The sequence below is a fragment of the Macaca nemestrina genome, chromosome 5 (assembly GCF_043159975.1).
Source record: "Macaca nemestrina isolate mMacNem1 chromosome 5, mMacNem.hap1, whole genome shotgun sequence".
NCBI classification, from domain to species: domain Eukaryota; kingdom Metazoa; phylum Chordata; class Mammalia; order Primates; family Cercopithecidae; genus Macaca; species Macaca nemestrina.
This window is the reverse complement of record NC_092129.1, coordinates 160,902,062-160,915,424: the sequence shown is the minus strand read 5'-3', so window position 1 is coordinate 160,915,424 and position 13,363 is coordinate 160,902,062. Positions and strand designations below refer to the sequence as shown.

At 40.4% G+C, this 13,363-nt stretch overlaps 1 long non-coding RNA gene across 14 annotated transcripts in view; it reads right to left on the bottom strand.

Moving 5' to 3' along the window:
- LOC139363494 (uncharacterized) overlaps positions 1 to 13,363 on the bottom strand; it is a 588,541-nt gene that overhangs the window by 389,677 nt on the left and 185,501 nt on the right. For all 14 annotated transcript variants that reach the window (XR_011623989.1, XR_011623983.1, XR_011623978.1 and 11 more), the window contains one exon: positions 13,157 to 13,242. This is a non-coding gene — a long non-coding RNA (uncharacterized lncRNA). The remainder of the gene's footprint in view (positions 1 to 13,156; positions 13,243 to 13,363) is intronic.

Below are 13,363 nucleotides of genomic sequence, written 5' to 3'. Positions count from 1 at the left end.
GAAAAGGATTTGGGTGAAGGCAGCCAGATGCTCTTATCTGGTGCCTGAAAGCTTAGTTTAAATAACAAGGGGATGTAAAGAAACTCATCTAGATAAGTTAGTTTACTTAGGCCTCTGAACCTGGCCTTTGATCATCCACATGCAGGACTACTCTCTTCAGGGGTGGGGGTGGCAACCATGTTAATTACCCACAAGTGTGTTGACTCAAGGCCTTTGTCATTAAATCTGTACTGAATAAATGCCTGCAGTGCTGGCTTGTCTGGGCCACAGCTGCTACAACTCTTTCTGTGAGCGGCCCAGTCCCGTAGCCAGCTCTTTCACTGGATACCTGTGTCTGAGTGCATTTCTTCATCTGTCACTTGGTCAGGGTCTATGGGTCAGACCCAGCAGATGGTGCCCTGTGTGAGGAACACTGCAACGGATTGTGAAGTAACCCTCAAAAATGAAAGTGAAGAGACTGCACAGTCAGTAAGTCATTGGTGCCCTCTCAGGATTTCCAAGTTCGAGTGAATTGTTCAGGCTAGAGTTTCATCATGGGACAACAGTTATCAGCACAACAGAAGCAGTATATAAAAATATTGAAACAGCTGCTTAAAGCTAGTGGAGCCTCAGTTCCACAGGCTCAATTAAGGGACCTAATGCAAACTGTTGTTTTCCATAACCCATGGTTCCCAAAAGAAGGTACACTAGACGTAGAGCTCTGGGAACAAATGGGGAGAAACCTTAAACAACATCCAGTGCAAGGGCAATGGGTCTCAGTAACATCTCTAACACTATGGAAGATCTAATTGTTCCTCCTGGATCTAACACTATGGGCTTTAGTTAGGGCAGCTCTGGCCCCGTTATACACAGAAAAGCCTACAAAGGGGAGGGAGGAGGAACCGTCACCTACCTTACCACCTCCTTATCCCTCAGCCCTGCTATCACCAGGCCAAAATAACAAAGAGGAAATGGAGGTTTTGCCTGAGTACCCCCTCCAATAAAATGGAAAAAAGACAATGGATATGCTACAGTTCTATTGTCTACAAAAAAGACAATGGATATGCCACTTGTCTAAGACATTAGAAGGGGAGCTCTGAGCCTAACTGGTAATGCAAGATTGACAGGGCAATCAGGTACTTGAACCCATTTCTTTTAATGTTTATAAAGAGCTAACAAAAAGCATTAAGGAAAACAGAGCCTCTAAACCATTTACCAAAGGAATGATGGAAGCCTTGACAGACAACTTCCATATGACCCCATGGGACTGGTCAGTGCTAGCTAAAACAACTTTGGACCCCAGCCAGTACCTCCTCTGGAGGGCAGAATATGATGAGTTGTGCGAACAAGCCAACCAGAATCAATTGGCCGGACCAAACATAACAGCTTCCATGCTGCATGGGAGGGGTCCCCATGCCGATGTACAACAACAACTAAATTTTGATCCCCAGGGCTGTGCTCAAGCGTCTTTGTGTGCTTTCAGGACTTGGGACTAAATTCCTGAAAGCAGAGTTCAATAGGGATCCTTTGTAAATGTTCGACAAGGGCCTCAAAAGCCATTTGTTGGATTTATCAATCGGTTAACCCAGGTAATTAAGAGACAAATTAGTCATGCCCAGGCTGCTGATATCTTATTGTTGCAATTGGCTTATGAAAATGCTAATGTGGATTGCCAACAAGCAATGCAGGCAATCAGAGGAAAGACAGCCACAGTTGGGGAACTTATATGAGCACTAACTGGTAGGGGCTGAAACACACAAAGCCAAAATATTGGCCATGGCATTAAGGCCTCCTAAAGTGAAAAAGTTTTCTATGTGGAGTGAAATTGTTTTCTATGTGGAGAGCCAGGTCGTGTGAAGAGGGAATGCCCCAATAATAGAGACCAAGGTAACTCAGGAAAAGAACCCCTTTCTATATGCCCCCGATGTAAAAAGGGGAGACATTGGGCAAATTGATGCAGGTCCAAATTTGATAAAAACGGCAACCCCATAAGTAACCAGGTGGGAAAATTCACGAGAGGCTGGCCCCAGGCCCTGCTTCAAACTGGGGCAACGCCAACGGGTTTCCTTGGTCAGATGGAAAGCCCACACAGTCCTCTCTCTCAGAGCAGCCACCACTGGGACCACAGCACTGGACTTACTCTGCCCCAATGAACTAGTGCTAAAAGAATGAGCATACCCTAAAAGGGTTTCAACAGGCATCTGGGGTCCACTGCCTCTGGGAACAGTGGGATTGGTCCTAAGATGATCAAGCCTATCCAGTAAAGGAATTAATGCGCTCATTGGGGTAACTGATAGTGACTATCAAAGTGAGATATTAGTTATGATGGAATGTGAAGGAGTGTATATTCTTCCCCCTGGATCAAAGATAGCTCAGTTACTATTTTTACCATACTGGATCCCCAGTGCCCACAGAAAGGAAAGGGGAAAGAGAAGTTTTGGAAGCACAGGAGCCACAAAAGTATATTGGAATCAATTAATCACTGATCAGAGATCCATGGTTACCTTAAAAATTGGAAATGAAAATTTTACTGGCTTATTGGACACAGGGGTGGAGATTTCAATCATTAGTGATAAAAACTGGCCAGAAACTTGGCCTTGAGTCACTCAGAAACAAAAAATTGTCAGCATCGGGAACGCTCACACAGCCAAGCAGAGCACCTGCCCCCTAACCTGTCACAATTCAGAGGGAAGAAAGGCAGTTACACAGCCTCTAATCATACCCATCCTTGTTAATCTTTGGGGATGGGACCTATTAGCCTAATGGGGGGGGTCACTTTGCAGACCCCTTTCTAATAATGGCCACCATTATTATCCCTCCCCTACCCCTGACGTGGCTCTTTTAAGATCCAATTTGGGTAGAACAGTGGCCTTTAAAGGGAGAGAAAATACAAGAAGTCCATGAGTTATCTGACGAGCAATTAAAAGTCAGCCATATGAAACCATCAAACAGCCCTCGGAACTCACCCATTTTCATCATTCCCAAAAAGTCTGGTAAATGGAGACTTTTGCATGACTTATGTGCTATCAATGCTAATTTGCAGCCTATGGGGCCCCTCCAGCAGGGGCTCCCCTCCCCCACGGTGATTCTTCCAGATTCGCCTATAATTGTTATTGACTTAAAACACTGCTTTTATACTATTCCCCTTACAGAACACGACAGAGAAAAATTTGCATTTACAATACCAGGTATCAATAATGAAAGGTCAGTTCACTGATTTCATTGGAAAGTGCTTCCTCAAGGTATGCTAAATAGTCCTACCATGTATCAGTGTCGTGTAAACCAAGCTTTGCTCCCCAGTAGAAAAACATTTCCTAATTGCAAGATTATCCATTTTATGGATAACATTTTACTAGCAGCCCCAACAGAGCCAGTATTTTTAAGGTTTATATGTTGTAAAGAACACACACTTAAGAGGTTTAATCATAATACCTGAAAAAGTACAAGTGTCCTCTCCTTGAAAATATGTTGGGTACACATTAACTTCTCAGTCAGTAAGATCTCAAATGGTTAAATTAAATACCAACAACTTACACACCTTAAATGATTATCAGAAATTACTAGGCAATATTTACTGGCTTTGCCCCACCTTAGGTATAACTACTAATACGTAATAAAATCTGTTTTCCATGTTAAAAGGCACTGCTGCCCTAGACTCTCCTAGGTATTTAACTGCAGAATCACTAACAGTATTGCAGCACAAAGGGAAATTGAAAAGATAGAGCAAGCTATTTCTCAAAGCAACTAGATTGCATAGATCCACAGTATTCAATTCAATTGTTTGTTTCTCCCACTAAACACTCTCCTACAGGGTTAATGAGACAGATGACCCCAGGGCTGTGCTTCCTAGAATGGGCTTTTTGCTCATATACCAGGACTAGAACACTCTCTCCCTATATCTAGTTAGTTAGCAAAGTTATTTATTCAGGCCACAGATGACACAATCTATTGCTAGGTTATGACCCTGATGTCATAAGAATTCCTTTTGAGTAAAAACAATTCAAAGCAGTATTGCCCTTATCTATAGACCTACAAACAGCACTCTCTGATTACACAGGCCATACAGAGCATGCCCTTCCTGCTGACAAACTCCTTCAGTTCTTATCTCATACTCCTGTGATTTTTGCCTACAAAAATAGTTCACTCCCCCATACCTAAAGCTTTAATGCTGTTTACTGACGGCTCTGGTAAACATGGAAAAGTGGCTGTTTGGTAGAGACCACATAATTCCCTCACTCGTTCTAGATTTACTAGCACTCAGAGAGCTGAGGCTGGACCCTTAATATTGGCCTTGAAAACTTTTTCTGCTCAGCCCATCAATATTGTTAGTGATTCTGCTTACTCTGTTTATTTATTATAAAACCTTGAGACAGCCCTCATTAAGTCCACCCTAGAGCCCACCATGTGGGCAGACACCTCCTTCTCAGACTCTAATAATGTAAATGCTTGGCTAGGAAGGATAGATTTACCCCCAGGAGGGTCCCTCATTAATGCTACACATTGGACTACAGTGCCAGGTAACACTACATACCACTCCACTATCCTCCAACTGTGTGTAAGTTATAAAAGTTCTAACCCTTGCTGTGTACCTGCCCAAACACAATTACGGCTACATCATGGCAAAGGAAATGCCTTAACAGTCTTAGTTGCAGGTACCCTCAAACCAGGCAATGCAATCAATGACACTTTCCCAAATATTCCTCCCTGTGCTAAAAAACAAAACTAAGAAAATAATGGATTCCACTTTAGCTGGGAGTAGCTGGGAGATCTGTCATGTGGAGCAGGCCCATAGCCTCCCGTTAGGCAATTACAACATCTTAGACTGGAGCCCCCACAGCCATTTACAGGGCGATCGTACTGATGTCTGCATCTATCATGGCATCAATGACAGTTTCATAGCCACATCCTGTTCCCCTATAATTTGGGCCAATAGGGAGATGAGCTATCCCAGACCTCAAGTAGAGTCCATGCTACCCCAAGAAGCTTTATGGTGCCTGGGACATCTTAGCACTCCTCTTAACACCTGGTATGAGACATATCACAATGCCAATCACAATTATACTAATGACCTTTTTTCATAATCAAACTGATCAACACCTGATTTGTACTAGCCATCCGTATGTTTTCCTTATGGGAACCAATATTTCTGTTACATCCCAAAACTCCATGTTTGTGACCTGAGTGCAGAGACAGGCTTGGTTTGCCTCTTGTATCTCTAATTATAATATATCTAATTTAAATGTCACTAGTGTCATGGTACTGAGGAGACAATCTGAGGCTTTCCTACCAGTCAATTTAACACACGATTGGCAAGGTTCCTCTGCCCTTGCTGCCTTAGAACGTGCCCTGTGTCCCAGATAAGACACAAAAGATTTATAGTTACACTTTTAGCCTTTATAGTGTCAGCCATAGTCATCCTAGCAAATGCTGGTGTTGCTGTAGCATCTATTACTGAATCAGTACAAACAGCTACTTTTGTAGATAATTTGACCGGAAATGTATCTAATGAACTTCTCTTACAGCAGGATATTAGATCAAAAGATTTTTGCATGTCTGCAAGCCCTCCAGGGTGCCTTGGAACATGCGGGGGAGCGAAAAGATGCACTGGCATCTGACAGCAATTAAACTGTGACTGGGAACAAAAACATATCTGTGTCACTTCTCTACCATGAAATCAATCAATACATAGTACAGATGAGGTGAAACAACACCTCTGGGGAACCTTTCATGACAATTTAACAGCAAACTGAAAGCAACTTAAAACTAAAATTCTAAAACCCCTAAACACCATAGATCTACACACCCAACAAACAGCCATATGGAAGGGTATGTGAGATCATCTCTCCTGGATAGACCCCCACTCCTGGGAGGGGTCACTCCTTGATTGGACAAGAATGTTGCTAATTATACTCATGTTTGTCTTATGTTATTTACTAATTCTAGGATGCAAAGCTGGAGTATGAGTTATAACTGCCACGCCTAACAAACCTGTTGCCGCACACATCTTTATTCTTCAATCAACAAAACCTGATGCTAAAAGCAGAGAAGAAGAAGATGGAGGAGATCGGTCAGGGTGGTGGGAAAAATTGTAGAAAGATGCAAACCTTCTTGGAAGGCCAGGAAGTTTTACAAAAGCTTTGGAAAAGGATTTGGCTGAAGGCAGCCAGATGCTCTTATCTGGTGCCTGAAAGCTTAGTTTAGATCACAAGGGAATGTAAAGAAACTCATCTAGATAAGTTAGTTTACTTAGGTCTCTGAACCTAGCCTTTGATCATCCACATGCAGGACTACTCTCTTCAGGGGTGGGGGTGGCAACCATGTTAATTACCCACAAGTGTGTTGACTCAAGGCCTTTGTCATTAAATCTGTACTGAATAAATGCCCACAGCGCTGGCTTGTCAGGGCCATGGCTGCTACAACTCTTTCTGTGAGCAGTCAGATCCCCTAGCCTGCTCTTTCACTGGATACCTGTGTCTGAGTGCATTTATTCATCTGTCGCTCAGTCAGGGTCTGCAAGTTGTGACCAGCAGATACACACATTCATTGAACTCTGCGAGTATTATTTGTGCAATCTTAGGTATGTATATTTTACTTCAATAATAGCTACACTTTTCGAAATGTCAATGAACATCACCTCTCCTAAGATGCTATTTCTGTGATATCTTTCTCCATCTTAGGTGACTCTCCCATCTGTAGCCTCATTGTACCTAAACTACTGGAGTTATTTAAAAGCAAGAGACAATATTTTTTTTCCTTAATTTATCATCAGCAACTAGAAAAGTTCTGCCTATTAATTTAGGCTCAGTAAATCTAGGCTTAATTGAAGACAGAATAATTGAATCACAGATATATAAGATCTGCATAATCAAATATGAGTAACAAGAAGAATAAGACAATTAAAAATTTCTGACAACTATGATCTTAAAGGAGATAAGAAGATTCCTTAACTTAAATACAAATTTCCAGTTAGGACATGGATACTGATCACCATTATTTCATATTCCACACATTTTAAATTATTAATATTGACATTAAATTACAGAGGCTACTTGCCTGGAATTTATCTTATTCTTGAATTTTCATTAAAAAAAGCTACTAGTCCCAGAAACGTGGTCAAACCATATTTAATAACTTATTAATAGAAACTTTCTGATAATAGTAAATTGGGATTTATTTATTCTCTGAATACTTATGGAGCTGCTTTTATTTGAGAGCATTTTCTATATTCCGAAGATAAAAATGTGAAGAAAGTGAGTTCCTTTCCTCAAGGAACTTACTGGTGGGAAGACAGAAATGCATATGTAATAAACGCCATGCTAAGATTTACACAGAATGCTAGGGAAAGTTTTAGAAGCCATACCTCAGATAAGAAAAAGCCCAGCCCTGAAACTTCTCTGGGGCTGGATAAGCTCATGTCTTCAAAACAAGTGCTGCCTTTACGTCAGAGATTTGTCTTCACGTGAGTTGTGATATTTTGCCCTCCAAGGTCATCAGACCAGGGAGCTGGTGGGAAAAGCAGATTTGGATCTGAGGATGCAGGAGAGTCAGAGCTATTTGAAAGTTGTGAGTGTCTCATATTTCCTATGAAGCTGAAGGCAGAGATAGAGTCTATCACTTACGGATTTTTGTTTTTTTTTATGTTGCAGATACTCAATCCATATTTGTTCATTTGCAAAATCAGGGAAGTAGTTATAATCTCTGGTTTCATCTCTGATATGTAAAGATCCTAGACTTCATCTTTCTCTTTTTTAAAACAAGAAAAAGCTGGACAAATTGAAAATCAGTTACTTTTTCTCAGGCCCATTGGAAAACCACTACCCTGAATTAAAGGAGACAGAGAGAGATCCAGAGAGACATCTGAGATCTGCTTACCTGGAGCAGAAGCAGCTGGAGCATAAACTGGTAGAAATACTTAAATGGTAACTTTGATAAATTGCTAAGTTACTGGATAAAATGTTCAGTTAGACTGGGCGCTGCAGTTTTGTGGGTGGTCTATATCTGCATGAGCTTTATCTTCAGGAAGATATATGAAAGATCCCCTTGTGACTCTGGCAAGTAAGGGGGAAAGTAACCATTGTGAAATACACCCAGAGTATTCTCCATAACAAAAGCCTATTGTCCAGAAAAAAGGATTTTGCCAAAATGTTATCCTATGTGGGGGAAAATTTTCATATATTCCAGTCCCCTCCCACCTTCTTGTTTCAGCTAAGGAACAAAGAAACAAAAAAGAAAATAAATCAAAACCAATAGGTCAATAGGTCAATAGGTCAGTAATTTAAAGAAACAGTTTAAAAACACTGCAAAATGCTGCAGCTAGGCAAGGTAGTAAGAAGCAGAGGAATATAAACATTTGTGAAGACACAGGCTCATGAAAAGTTAGAGATTTAGCCCCAAGACTACAGAATACACCCCCTTCTCCATGCCTTAACAATACACCAATAGGGACTTAAGTATAATAAAATAGATCACAACAGAAAGAGCTGTAAGACACACACTCTCTCTGTGGTGAAGCACTTAGGGAAGCTCAAAATAAAGACAGGTGACCAAAAAATGACACCATGGGAACTTAAAGATTCTGGCACCTATAGCTACAGCAAACACTAAACATAGCATAACTCATAACCAGATTAACACTAATTCTCATACTAAAAGCTTATTTAGTTCCTATGACTTGATAAAACATAACACGCTTTCAGTCAGGTGTGGTGGTTCACACCTGTTAATCCCAGCATTTTGGGAGGCCGATGCAGTTGGATCACCTGAGGTCAGGACTTTGAGACTGGTCTGGCCAACATGGTGAAACCCCATATCTATTAAAAATACAAAAATTAGCCAGGCGTGGTGGCAGGCACCTGTAATCCCAGCTACTCAGGAGTTGGAGGTACAAGAATCGCTTGAACGTGGGAGGCAGAGGCTGCTGTCAGCCAAGATTGCGCCACTGCACTCCAGCCTGGGTGACGGAGTGAGACTCCATCTCAAAAAATAAAAAATAAAAATAAAAAATAGAAATATAAAAAATAAAACATATCCAGCTTTTGATGTGAAATTATAAGACCTGCCAAAAGGTGGGGAAAAAAAATAAAAAACAGAATCTGAAGAGACAAAGTAATCATCATCCTCAGACTCATATAGGACACAGATTTTTGAAATTAGATAGAATTTTAAAATAATCATGATATGTTAAAGGCTTTGGTGGAAAAAGTGGTCAACATGAAAGAACAGATAGGTGATGTAAGCAGAGACTCAAAGAATCAAAAGGAAATGGTGGAAATCAAAACACTGTGACTGTAAGGAAGAATGCCTCTAATGGGCTTACCAGTAGACTCAATATAGGTGAGAAAAGAAACACTGAGGCTGATGATAAGTCAATAGGAACTTTCGATCCGAAATGCAAAGAGAAAAAATAATGAAAAATTGAAAAATGTAACATCCAAGATCTTTGGGACTATTTCAAAAGCTGCAAAATACACATAATTGCAATAACAGAAGAAGGAGAAGAAAAAAAGAATGGAGCAGAATAAAAATTTGAAATAAAAATGGTGGCTCATGCCTGTAATCCCAGCACTTTGGGAGGCCGAGGTGGGTGGATCACTTGATGTCAGGAGTTTGAGACCAGCCTGACCAGCATGGCAAAACCCCATCTCTACTAAAAATACAAAAATCAGTCAGGCATGGTGGTATATGCCTGTAACTCCAGCTACTTGGGAGGCTGAGGCACAAGAAGAGCTTGAACCTGGGAGGTGGAGGTGGCAATGAGTCAAGATCATGACACAGCACTCCAGCCTAGGTGACAGCAAGAGTTGGTCTCAAAAAAAAAAAGAAAGAAAAGAAAGAAAAGAAAAGAAAAGAAATATTGGCCAAGGATTTCCCAAAGTTACTATCTCCAAACCACAGATACAGCAAGCTTAGAAAACAACAAACAGGTAAATACTAAACAACAGCAAAAAATCTACACACCTAGGTATATCTTGTTCAAAGTGAAAAATAACAGCAAAACCACATGCAAAAAAAAAAAAAAATTAAAAAAAAAAAAAAAAAGACAAGCCACAGGGGAAGAAAATCACAGACTAAAGGGAAAAAAGGATAGGAATTACAGCTGACTTCTTATCAGAAACTCCACAAGCAAGAAAAGGGTGGAGTGAAATCATTAAAGTGTTGAAAGATATGTTTGTGTGACAGTGGAGCTGTACATTTAATATTAACAATAATAACCTGGAGAACTAATTTAAAATTCAGAAAGCTTTCCCCAGCCTCGGAAAATTCTAACTGGGGGCCTCTCACATAGGTCCTGCAGAGGTGCATCTCAAAAGGTAACGCAAGATGATTCTGGCCAAGGTGGTTCATGAATCGCATTTTAAGAAACACAAACCATGTTACAAAGCACATTCCAAGATGGGATGAGACATATAAGGACCTTATTAGGGAAAAGCCGGAGAGAGAAAATGAAGAAGCAGCCATGGAAGTTTGAGAGAGACATCAGATCACCATGCAAGCCTCACCCCAGGTGAAGGAGAAAGAAAAGAAAGGTTGGGTATGAGTGTCCTAGACTGCCATGTATTCTATGGAAAATCCAATCAGGCTGTTGGGGAGTTGCTGGGACCAAGTCAGCTGTCATAGGAGTCTCCTGTCTCCTGGGAACAGTACAACATCAGTGTGCTAGTTGCATGCTGTCTGTAGCCTGGGGCGGCCCAGGGAAGGTGTGGCTTCAGTGCAAATGCTGTGATGGAATTCAGCACATAACAGCTGTAGTTGGTCTATAAAGGTGAATTTTCATAGCTGTCACAGTACCAAACGGAAATTATTATTTTATGTTAAATTGTTATAATTCAATAACATCCTCAAGAAGTAATTAAATCTCAGGCATGTTATATAGTTTTCCAGTGATCACATAAATAGTATGTGGAGGACTGAAACTTAGAGTTTCTTACTCTTAGGCCAGGATTTATTATTTTCAATACTAGTACTATTTTTACCACACAGAGAAAATCAAATTAAAGTAAAGCATTTAGCAAAATTTTAATATGGCTGGTCTATGGGTGAGGAAGGAACCGTAATTGTCAGAATCACTTAGTACTTTTCAATTACTGAGACCGTCATTTCCAAAGTAAACCAGGAAATTAATTTTAAAGAAAAATATCTGCTAACTTTCAGTGATAGTTTCTTGGCACCAAATCTACTCTTCTATACTGTTTTCTGATAATAAGAATTATGAAAACCACTTTTCCACTTGGGCATCTGGATTCCTGTTAGACTTTTGCAGTAGGAGGCACTAGGGTTGTCTACACTGCTAGAGGAAGGAGAAGAGGCTTGCTGTGTCATGTCTGTTTCCTTCAGGCTCTATGCTTCTTTCCTGTATCCTGTTTCTGTGAGTGTCAGTCCAGTTATGATTCTTCCCTTCAATAGTAAAGCAGTTCCTGACTGTAACAGCAGCTGAATCAAGACCGCACTTTTTATTACACTTGTAGACCGAACCTCCCTCTCCAACAGTACAGCCAGCCACTGCCTCCTCCTCAGAAGTGGAAAAGGCTGAGTCCCAGTCCTAGGAGCTTTTCCTCTGAGCTCAGAGACACCAGCGCAAGATAAGCAGCTCCTCCCTCTCAGAAGGCTGAGTTTCTACTCCACAGCACTTCTCCTCTAAGCTTCCATGTTGTTGTAATTCCAGACTTTTCCTTTCTTTTTGTAGCCCTAGTAATGGGGACTGTGTCCTGCAATACTCTCTCCATTACACCTTAGTATTCTTTTCTGGTCTTTTGTGTTCTATATTAAACCACTTTATACTCAGTGAACAGTTTTTATATTGAGTAATTTCTGTTTAACTAATAGGTATATTTTCTGTCCCTTGATTGGATCCTGAATGATAGGAAGGAACAAATGAAAGAACAGATAAGCCAATGCATCTGATATATAATCTAATATTAGATTATATCTGGGTTAGAATTGTAAGCAAGATATGTTTCAAGCACAAATAGGCATTAAAGTCTAAGAAACAGATTCACAATGATTCAGAAAAAGTTTTCTGAATATGTAGGTACAACAAGTCTGATGTAAAAAACTTATTAAGAAATGAATAAGCTTTCTTGACTGCTAATTTCCCACTTCTCAGGGCTGTTTTCTTTTTTTTTTCTCTCTCTCTCTCTCTCTGATTTTAAAGTCATAGTGCTCCAGATAATCAATACCAGTGATTCTCAATGTCTCTGGGAGAAGTGAAATAGAAAGTGGGTTTAAATCATGTAGTTTGCAAACCCGTATAGAGTTGAAATTTATTGTCCAAATTGTATTAGTCTGTTTTCACACTGCTATAATGAACTACGTGAGACTACGTAATTCATAAAGAAAAGAGGTTTAATTGATACACAGTTCTACATGGCTGGGGAGGCCTCAGGAAACTTACAATCATGGCAGAAGGCAAAGAGGAAGAAAAGCATGTCTTACGTAGCAGCAGGAGGTGGTGGGGGAACTTCCACACACTTTTAAACTATCAGATTTCATGGGAACTCACTCAGTATCATGAACACAGCAGTGAGAAACCACCCACATGATCCAGTCACCTCCCACCAGGCCCCTCCCTTGACACACGAGGATTACAATTCGAGATGAGATTTGGGTGGAACACAAAGCCAAATCATATCAAAATTTTCTCCATACATGGAATCAGATCTGGTAGAAACCTGGCTACCCCCCACATTACTATTTTGTTACAATGGCATCAGTAGACACAGAGGAGTGTTCTCACAAACAGGCTTACGAATTTGTGCTGTTTATTATGAAATGTTGCATAGGATAGTTTTTATTACGGTATTTGGATTAGTCAGGTTAGGCTAGCTTTGAGGCAGTAACAGGCATAAAAGTTTATTTTTCACTCACATAGTATTTATTGTGGGGTCATTGGCTCTGTAAGGAATTTATTTTCAGTGACGCAGAGATCTAAGCTATTTTCCCTCCTGTGATTTCATGATCCCTTTCTCCATGACAGCAAAAGAGAAAGTGAGAGAGTTTCAATGTAGTTCTTTAGTGCTCAGCCCATCACAGAGACACATCACTTCCAATCATAGCCATTGGCCAGATAATGTGTTCACACCATCCAGTCTAACTTAAAGGTAGTGGAAAAAGTGGAGGGAACACATTGATATTCAATGATCAGTAAATGCCTCTGATACATTAGTCATCATTGACTCACCATAAGATGTATGATTCTGCCGTAGTGATGAATTTCAGGATCTGCAGAAATCTTAGGGCATATACTTCTTAAATGTCAAAGGTCTACTGAAAAGAGAGGAGGGATGTTTGTCATGAATAGGAGAGTTGTTGAAAAAGAAGGGCCTTTCTCACCAAACCCATTTTATCTTCTATTTTGACAATCTTACAATGACAGATATTTTTCCAC